Genomic DNA, 10,330 nt, shown 5'->3' on the forward strand with positions numbered 1-10,330 from the left:
CTCCTGGTTTCTGCCCCGTAGGTGAGTACTGGTAAGACACGGCTCTTACACACCTTTCTCTTGAGGGATAATGGCAACCTGCTGTTCAGATCTGAGAATGCCTGCCAAACGCACCCCAGCCCCCCATTTAGACCCACCCTTCTGATTTTCAGTCTCATGATCCGGATCGGCGTTAACCTACCTGGCCTAAATAGATGTATTCTTTTACAACTTCCAGTGCATCACTGCCTACCGGAAACTGCTGTTCTCTTCCGGGGCTGCTAAACATTACTTTAATATTCTGCAGAATTATTTTTAGACCCACCCTTCTGCTTTGCCTGTCCAGGTCAGTGAGCATGTAGTGAAATTGGTACCCTGAGTTACTAAGCAAGGCAATATCATTAGCGAATTTCAAGTCCCTAAGGTATTCTTTTACTGTTACCCAGAATTCTTCCTAATCCAGTTCTCTGAATACGTCCTGTAAACACGCTGTGAATAGCATTGCAGAGATCGTACCTCCCTGCCTGACTCCCTTCTTTAGTGGAATTTCGTTGCATTTTTACAAACGCCTCGTCCGTGATGCCTGCATGACTGCTGAGGTTTCGACTGACTCAAACGCTTTCCTGTAATCAGTGAAAGCTATATATAAGGGATGGTTATATTCCGCACATTTCTCTATCACCTGATTGATAGTGTGAATATGGTCTATTGTCGAGTAGCCTTTACGGAAGCCTCCCTGGTCCTTTGGTTGGCCGAAGCCTAGTGTGTTCTTAATTCTATTTGCAATTACCTTAGTAAATACTTTGTAGGCAGCGGACAGTGGGCTGATATGTCTATAAATTTTCAAGTCTTTGGCGCCCTCGTTTTTATGGATTAAGATTATCATGTTGGCCTTCTTCGAAGATTCCGGCACGCTCGAGCTCATGAGCCATTGCGAATACAGGGCAACCAGTTATTCAAAAACAATCTGCCCACGATTCTTCAACAAGTCTGCTGTTACCTTATCCTCCCTAGCTGCTTTCGCTCTTTTCATAGCTCCCAAGGCTTTCTTTACTTCTTCCGGCGTTACTTTGGCGATGTCAAATTCTTCTAGACTATTCTCTCTTCCATTATCGTCGTGGTTGCCACTGGTACTGTATAGACCTCCATAGGTATAGAACTCCTATGGTACTCCATAGAACTCCTCAGCCACTTGAACTATCACATCTACTTTAGTAATGATATTGCCTACTTTGTCTCTTGACGCATACATCTGATTCTTGCCTATTTCTAGTTTATTCACTGCTTTTAGGCTTCCTCCGTTCCGGATAGCATGCTCAACCATATCCATAATATACTTCCTTGTGTCAGCTATCTTACACCTGTTGATTAACTATGAAAGTTCTGCCAGTGATATTATAGCTTTAGGGTTAGAATCTTTCATACGTCGGTGTTTCATAATCGGATCTTTCGTCTCCTGCGATAGCTTACCGGTATCTTGTCTAACGAAGTTACCACCAAATTCTATTGCACAACCCTTAATGATGCCCCTTATATGGTCGTTCATTGCTTCGACACTAAAGTCCTTTTCTTGAGCTAAAGACGAATACTTGTTCTGCAGCTTGATCCCGGACGTTCTCTATTTTCCCTCTTACCGCTAACTCATTGATCGGCTTCTTATGTAGCAGTTTCTTCCGTTTCCTCCTCAAGCCTATGTTAATTCGAGTTCTTACCATCCTATGGTCACTACACCGCACCTTGCCAAGCACGTCCACAAATTGTATGATACAAGGATTAGCGCGGAGTAGGAAGTCTACTTCATTTCTAATCTCGCCATTCAGGCTCCTCCAGCTTCACTTTCGGTTATCTCGCTTGCGGAATGAGGTATTCATTAGAGACCTTTAGCGTGTCCGCTATTCCTGCAAACTGGGGCGGTTTGGGCGGATTACCTGATGGTCGGGGGCGTAAATGCGAGCGGCCGGAGCGGTGAAGCCGCCTGGTGGCGTAGAGCTCAACCAGACAAATACAGAGCCAAAATTGCAGTAACCTACTTTATTCTGTTTCGTTGCTGGTGCGAATTTCGGCAGCGGCATAATTGTGTTCCCAATTACGCCGCTGTCGAAATCCTACACCCCAGCTAAGAACAATAAAGTAATTGGCTCTGTGTTTAGGTGGTTGAGCTTTGCGCCACCAGCTGGCGCCACCAACTTGGCCGCTCACGTTTACGCCCCCGCTAAACCGGCTAACCGGCCGCGCTTGCCGGAATACCGGACACGCTAAATGTCTCTATTACCCGCAAATTGTTCCGTTTTGCAAACTCTACTAATAACTCTCCCCTGATATTCCTATAAATTATGCCATATTCCCCCACTGAATTGTCTCCAGCCTGCTTCTTGCCTACCCTCGCATTGAAGTCGCCCATCAGTATAGTGTATTTTGTTTTGACTTTACCCATCACCGATTCCACGTATTGATAGAAGGTTTCGACTTCCTGGTCATCATGACTGAATGTGCATTCTTTAGTGTGCTATTGATATGTGGTCTAGCTGTGCAGATTGAAAATAAATAATACTGTGCATCAACAGAGTATTTTAAAACGCTAATGGCTCAGACAAGGCTAATTTAAAGAAGTAAATTGTGTCAGTATTTATTGCGTAAGCAAGAGTGAAAAGTGTCGCCAACACGCTCTATCCAGTGCATGAGCACATGCTGTCTCTTTGAAGGGTAGCATTCTACATACGCAATGCACTGACGTCACACAGAAAGCCCACAGATGCTCACTAGGTGATGCAAGCGTAGTCCGAGATCCGAGTCCGAGATTTTAGTTTTTTTGTTACTGTACCTAATGGCATACGTGGCAGCTAGCGTGTAGCCTTTGTACAGTAAAATGCGTTGCAAATGCCAAACGGAACGGCATTTAATTCCACGCTAGGTATATTCAAAGCTTTCTCAGTAAATCTCTCAATAAACATAGATATCAAATGCAAGCACAGCTTGACATTGTTCACGCTATTTCATAAAGCTCATAAGTACATTTCTCACTCAAGTTATGCAACGTTCTTGCCGTTGCGTGATGCTTTCTAGTAAATACTTTTATTTAAGCAATATCTTACGTGACAAATAATGATTAAAGTATTTTACATGCTTGCAACAAAAGTGATTCTTGCTGAGCTTGTTAACACGGCTAGTTAATAGAAATGTAGGTAAAAATTATCGATTGTCCAGAAAAAATGCACCGTAGAAGAAGTTGCCATTACGGTGAAATGGATGATTCAACTAAAAAATAAATTGCAATAAACCGTCGCTTTTGAAAGTTTCCCCAGTTTGCTCACCAGTCTGCAATGTTGTCGGCCTAGTATGTGACGTACATTTTTAATTTTGTGAAATGTTCTGTGCTAGGGTGTCTAGGAAGTGTGGCCCATGCTTTGTTTTGTTTCTTTGGTGTCACTGCGCAATCCCCATTCAACCAGTCTTCCATTGCCATTCGCCATTTGTATGCGGAAAGAACGTCTTCAATGCGATTGCCTTAAGGGTCGCGTGTCGCAGGAAATGCGGTGTCGGTGCCTGGCGCCGGCATTCCCCAAAGCAAAACTTCGCTGACAAGGAAATTTATTCACCCGTAGGCACGCTTACAACTGTGGCATGAACGAAAAGTACATAAGGTACAGCACACGTAATACATCATACTTGATGTAAACAAAACAGATTAGCAAATGAAATAATAAATGGTGTCTGCTTGATACTGGATTTGCCACACACAACCACAACAACAACAACAAAACTCATTACAGCGTCCACGCAAAAGCATTATTGTCAGCCTCGAATTTACGAAAGGTACCCGGGGCACATACAGATGCAGTCTGAACTCAGGCAACAGAATGGAGCGTTATTCTGGATGTAGAAAGACTTTGCCTCGGGAGACGGTTATGTACCGCGTAGACCAGCTGCCAAGAAACTCGGCTTCACCGAGTTTGAACTGTTCTTCAACATGACCCCATACTATCACCCGTAGTTTTCGCATTCTGGGATACATTGCTCTATTTGACTGCCGAGATCTTCGCGATCTTAAAATATTGTATATGTATATGCCACACCTTGCTTATGACATGGTGTATATACGGGTTATGTTGCATAACAATTCTCTCCCCGAAGTATCTCATACCGTGTCTTACATTCATCACACGCTATTCCCACGGAATTTTAAGAATGACAGCCAACAAACAAATGTCCTGAAACAAACCACCGAAAGCACAATTTTTTATGTTGTGTCTTCTGAGACTCAAATAATAACAGTGCCAAACAATAAAATAAACCTAATTGTTTGTTATTTCTTCGGCGTGGCTGGGCACAACCTCTGCGATCAGCCCAAACAAGAGGCCGCGTTCCTACTAGAAAACTCGGCTTCCAGCATAGCGTTCGTCGCCAACGTTTCCACGAAAACGTTGTGCTTGCGTAAGCTGCAGTTGCCGGGAAGCGTGAGAACCAATCAGGCATCTTTGAATGCTACCGCGTTCCACTCTTAAAGGCGAGGCCTAAGTCTCCTGCAAGCTTTTGCTGAGTCATTCATTAAAGCGCTAATGTATGCTATTGCATCGTCTATACTAAACTCGCTTATATAATGGCGTGTTAGATATGGTCATTGTTTAAACATTCGAGGACGCCTAACTTCTTCATGTGAGTGGTAAATACGAAAAAATTAATGTCCTATCGAACGCTGTGCTGAGTGGTCCTTCGAGTTATGAACTCCTCGCTGGAACGCGAGTGCGTTAATACGCTTGGGCAATGCCTCCGAGATAGCCCAAGACCGAGGAACTTCGTTCCATGACGTCATGTTTGTCCGCAAGATTGCCATATAATCTAAAGTGGACGCCATCGAATAAACAGAAGTAATTTTGGCTTCCCCGTATTAGTCGTCCCGCTCTTGGAAATGAAAAAATATCCAAGTAGGCTGACGTCATAATGCAGGGTGCACAGGCCAGTTACCTAGGAAGCGCTGGCATAACCCAGTAGATAATACAGTCGGCTTCGGAGCTTAGAGTCATACTTTCGAAACTCATTGTCTCGACCGCTGTTCTTTCGAATTTATTTTCTGTCTTTTTTAACATTACCTTCTTTCCAGTGATTACCGAGGCGAAGTTACGACGCAGGCGAGAGGCTGACCTCGGAGAACACAGACACCCGAGAATGGAAGTGACGTGGCGTCGCGGCGATACCCTCTCCCCTCACGCAACACCTGGTGCACCAGCGCGGCAGCAGGTGTTCCTTTCACCCTCTCTGCTTCTCTAGGCGCGCACGAGACGTGACGCCGCAGCAAATGGGAGTATACTTGTCGTTTCACTGCTACAGACGACGTCTATTTTAGTGAATGGGCCATTTGATGCATTCGCATCAATATTCGACCAATCTTCTGAAACTAGTTCTAACATATCGACATGGGGAAAAGAGGTGAGTGGTTGCGTTAAAGTAAATGCTACTGGGATGCGGTAATTTCTAAAGGAATGTAACAACATTCCATTCGAAGTTGGGGAGAAGTGTGGCTCAGGATCAGGTAGTCAAGTAGCGAGGATCAGGTAGCCATGGAAAAGGTGGGGTTCCCATATCCTTGTATTTTGTTTAAATAGCAAAGGCAGCCTCTCAGCACGGAGTCCAACTAGGGGACGCTGCATGCAGTGCTTATCATGTAACGACTCATAGGCGAGCGGTACATCAGTACTGTACTTCGATTAATTATACCCCAGACTGGGCAGACTACAAAATGGTGAACTAAGCCGCCTGAGAAATACAGAACTATTCGGAAAAGAGGAGAAAAGAGGAGAGAAAAGAAAGACGAAAAAAGAAACAGCAATCGAAGAGGAGGAAAGCGAAAGGCGCCCACTGAAGTTTTACGGATGGGTCAGCCCAGGGCGTGCGTGAGGCCCAAGACAAGCGCGTGATTGCTCTGCTCATAGTCCTTGAAAAGCTTTGGCACACTGCAAGGGCCCCACTGTCCTCAGCGACTTTCTCTTGCACACGCCTAAAGGCTGTTTCACATGGTGCGATTGGGCGAAAGAAAAGAATAGTTCTGCCGCGCACGTCGCAGAGTGATTTTCGCTCCCACCTCTCAGATGCGTTTGCGGCAGCGCGATTTCCGTCGCAGCGCTGTCTAAGGTTGCCCCCTGCTCCCGAACTATCCATGCGTGCATCGTTAAACAAAAAGAAGGCAACTAGTCAAATATTCGAATTTTCCTATTATTATTTTTCTATATTTTTTACGTTTAAAAGCGTTGAGACTTTACCACAGCTTGCAGATGCGGTGAGTGATACGCTTCACAGCACCACAAGTATGATCGTGCGGCATTTGTGGCTTCGGTGGGGTGGTTCCGTTCAGTACATTCAAGTTCCGCTGTTACTATGGAAACCAAAAGTTATTTTCCGGATGAGTACTTGCTTTTGCAGAAGAACAAGCTACTATTGAGCATGCACGTATAAGCAGCTGGCAAATTTGCAGCGATGAAGAGGTTGACGACGCTGGCGATCAGGTGGGTACATGCAAGCGGCGTCCTTCTGATCACCTGGATAGCGTGCAGCTTCTCCTTTTAAACGAATTGTGTAAGCGGAAGAAAAAAATTACCGACGATTACGTTACTTCCTAATGCGAAATTTGAGCGCAGCAAATAAGCTGTTTCACCTTTTCGATAGATTGAGGCAAAGAAATCGAGCAACACATGTATGCGCTATCACAGAATTTTTTTTTATTTTTCACACGTATTCCTTTAACAAAGACTCCACTAACAGTTCTTGACAGTCATGAAGGAAGCTTTGTGGTCGGAGAAATAGACTGATATATGTTCGACTTGGTACACCAATGCTTGATTCTCAAAGACGAGATCTATACAAGTGCCTCGCGAGGTTGTCACAGCCGTGGGACGCGTTACGAGCGAGAGGAACGGGATGTTCTCCCGCATAAGTGTTAGGAAATTGCTGTTTGTCTTTATGTAAACATTAAAGTCCCCCACTACTAACATCGGTGTGGATCGATGGACGGTTAATGCGAGTTGCAGGAAGTGCACGACGTCTTTCGTGAGTGCGGTAGGGGCGAAGTAGGCAGCTACTACCAGCAAGATAATTTCGCAGTGGCGAACGGCAGCGGCAATTTCGGCTCGGGCGGTACACATATACAGATCCGCCGCCACCGATCTGGCTCTCTGATTGCCACCGCACAGGGCGAACGGCAGCGGCAATTTCGGCTCGGGCGGTGCACATATACACATCCGCCGCCACCGATCTGGCTCTCTGATTGCCACCGCACAGGGGTTGCATTGGAGGAGGAGCGAAGAAAGGAATTAAGTTCGAGCCGGCGCTTTGACAACCGGAGACTCGCAGGAAGAGGGGGGAGGGGGGCGGCGTGTACACCCAGCGGCAAACGATGGGGGCAGAAGCGCGCGCAGCAAGCGGACAACACGATAAAGGGAGGAGGGAAGAGATAGCAGCGACTGACTGATGCCGCTGACGCCGATAGTGAGTCAACCCCAGCTGCGGAGTTGGTTTCAGGGACAATGCCGCCGATGCCGACACAAACAATATGATACCCTCGCTTCCGCAGCGCTAAGAACCAGGTCTAGCCGTGGGAAGGTGGTCACGTATTCGTCGACGTGCCGGGGCCTACGTGAAATAACCGGCGCGTCGGCAACTGAAGAGCACCCTATCCGCCACACAAGAACAGGGGGGGGGGGGGACCCTTTCCTCCTCTTTCTGCATGGCGGCGACGGTGTTCTATGCAGTCACGTTATCTTGACTCTCTAGCGGCGTCAGCGGCATCCAGCGGTATCAGTCGGTCGCTGCTAGCGCTGGGGGGATGAAAGGGGGGCGGAGCTGGTTACGAGGCCGACGACAATGCCGACGACGACGCGAAACCCAGGAACGGACGCCAAAGAGCTGCACTCTAAAAAATTATTACGCTCCTAAATCGTAGAGGCTGGTGGGTACGCCTTATTAAAACAAAACTAAAACTGGCGCGGGACATTGCTCCTCAGAGCTACCAACGCGTGGTACAACAGGAAAGCACCAATTTTGACGGCTCCTTGTTTCGGAATACACTGCGTCCTCCCGCATCGCGCTGATCACTCCGACTCAGCGACGGCGGGACGAAGTTGTTGGAATCTAATCACGGAGAGCCCACGACGTCATGGCGGTCGCTGAGCGACGGAATTCGCTGTGTCGCTGACTGAAAATCGCGCCATGTGAAACAGCTTTACGCCATGCATGATGAGGCACCGAAGGGTTCAATACCCATGTGCTGGAGTCATTGGTGTCATTGCACACCATACACCTCCCGAAGTGTAAGCAACTGCGGGGTCAACTGTGTGCAAATGACACCGTGGTGTACACAGTGGAAAGGACAATAACATGTCACGTTAAATTTATGAGGTAGTTCATCTGGTTGTCAAATAGCATGGGATGCGGCGACTGCATGGCCGTTGGCGCAACTATTCATAATTCCAGCTTTCCAAAACGTCCTGAGCCAACGCTCCAATTTGCACTCGCTTTATATGATTCGCCAACGAACGAAACTGCGCATATTTTGGCTCATTCTTTTTACACTTATGTGTATTTTGTGCACATGCGGAATCGCCACAGTTTTAGTTTTTGGGCACTAAGGGACCGCCTGCTAATAGCCTTTTTATCTTATTGCGCACAACGGGAAAGCACATGTCGGGGGGGGGGGGGGGGGCACAACTTTTGTTTTAGCCTAGGACTCTATTTACTTTACGGGTTTGTTCTTTAAACCATCTTTTTAGGGTGCTTTCTAATAACTAAGCTGGCGAGGCCTATTCGGCAAGCATTGGTTGTCGCTTTTAATTAGTTTTGAGTGCTGTAATTAGCACAGAAACACGCACTTCCCTGATCGCAGGCGGTATTGGAAGATTAAGTGAGCGCCGCGTATTTAGACATCCAGAAACAGCTTCTATTTTTGTTGGTAAGTTGAGTTGGAGACTCCAACCTTTAGTATTCTTCCTCACACGCGGCATGAGGTTATGCGTTTGGCCAGAATTATGTTGTCTGTTACACTCTTGTAGCTTAAAAGCGATAAGAATTCCTTGAACACATAACGATAGCCCTACATCGCGGCAACTTCCCAAATCCAAATCGCAGCAATTCTCCGACTCCTCTTTCCGTGCTTTGGTCAATTCGGTACTCACATGATTTCTCGGGGCAATGTTTTAGTGATCACTTATGCATTACTCACGGTTAGGATCCACTGCATGACCTCGCATATATTGTCACGGCTCACTTGAGACAAGAGCGGAGAGCGGTATTTAATGTAGAGAATCAGGACAAGCGCTCAGCTCATGCTTCTTCTCTAGCACCTCGCTTGCACACTCGAAGTCGTCGTCTTCGTCGTCGGCGTAGTTGGGGCACAGATGAGTTCGCGGTATTTACCCCCCTCCAGAAGGAGCACCGTCCCGATAATCGGCGGTTACCATCCAGTGTCCAGCAAACCAGAGAGCGTCCATGTCATGCAGAAAAATAAGCTTTCATGCGCACCACGTGCACCGTCTCAGGCACGTCCTGACGGCGCCTCGAGCGGGATGGGCTGTCAGCAACGACTTCATTGCTGACGTCGCTCAGGCGTCGTAGAACTTTGTATGGTCCGAAGTATCGGCTCAAAATTTTCTCCACGAGGCCTCGGCGGCGTAATATAACCCAAACCCAGACTTTTTGGCAGGGATGGTAGACGACGCATCGGTGGTGTTGTTTGTCACGTCGGGCATCACGGGCTTGCTGGCTAGTTATGCGAACGCGCGCGATCTGTCTTGCTTCTTCACCGCGCTCTGTAAAATCTGCAGCGTCATTCTCGGAATCGTTGGAATACTGAAGAAGCATAGCATCCAGCATTGTAGTAATTTCTCGACATTGGGGGAGACTGAATGGCGTCATTCTTGTTTCTTGCCGAGCCGTATTGTAAGCAAACGTTCCGTAGGGTAATATTTGGTCCCGGTTCTTGTGTTCCACTTCGACATACTTGCACAGCATGTCTGCGAGAGTCTTGTTGAAGCGCTCTGTAAGTTCAATCCTGTGCGGCTGATAGCCTGTCGTCCTTCTGTGTGGCGTGCCACTGAGGGTGAGTACAGTTCGAAAATGTTCAGCCGTGAACGCAGCTCCCCTGTCGGTTACGATGACCGCTGGAGCACCGTACCTCAGGACGACGTTTTCGATGAAGAACTGGGCGGCCTGGGCTGCTGTGCTGCTAGGAAGTGTCTTGGTTTCAGAATATCACGACAGCTAATGTGTCGCTACTATGATCCTCTTATTTCTGCCAGCCGACAATGGGAATGGGCCCAAAAGGATCATCCAAATTTGTGTTATTGGCGTTTCCCGCACGGGAACAGAA

The sequence above is a fragment of the Dermacentor andersoni genome, chromosome 11 (genome assembly GCF_023375885.2).
Source record: "Dermacentor andersoni chromosome 11, qqDerAnde1_hic_scaffold, whole genome shotgun sequence".
NCBI classification, from domain to species: domain Eukaryota; kingdom Metazoa; phylum Arthropoda; class Arachnida; order Ixodida; family Ixodidae; genus Dermacentor; species Dermacentor andersoni.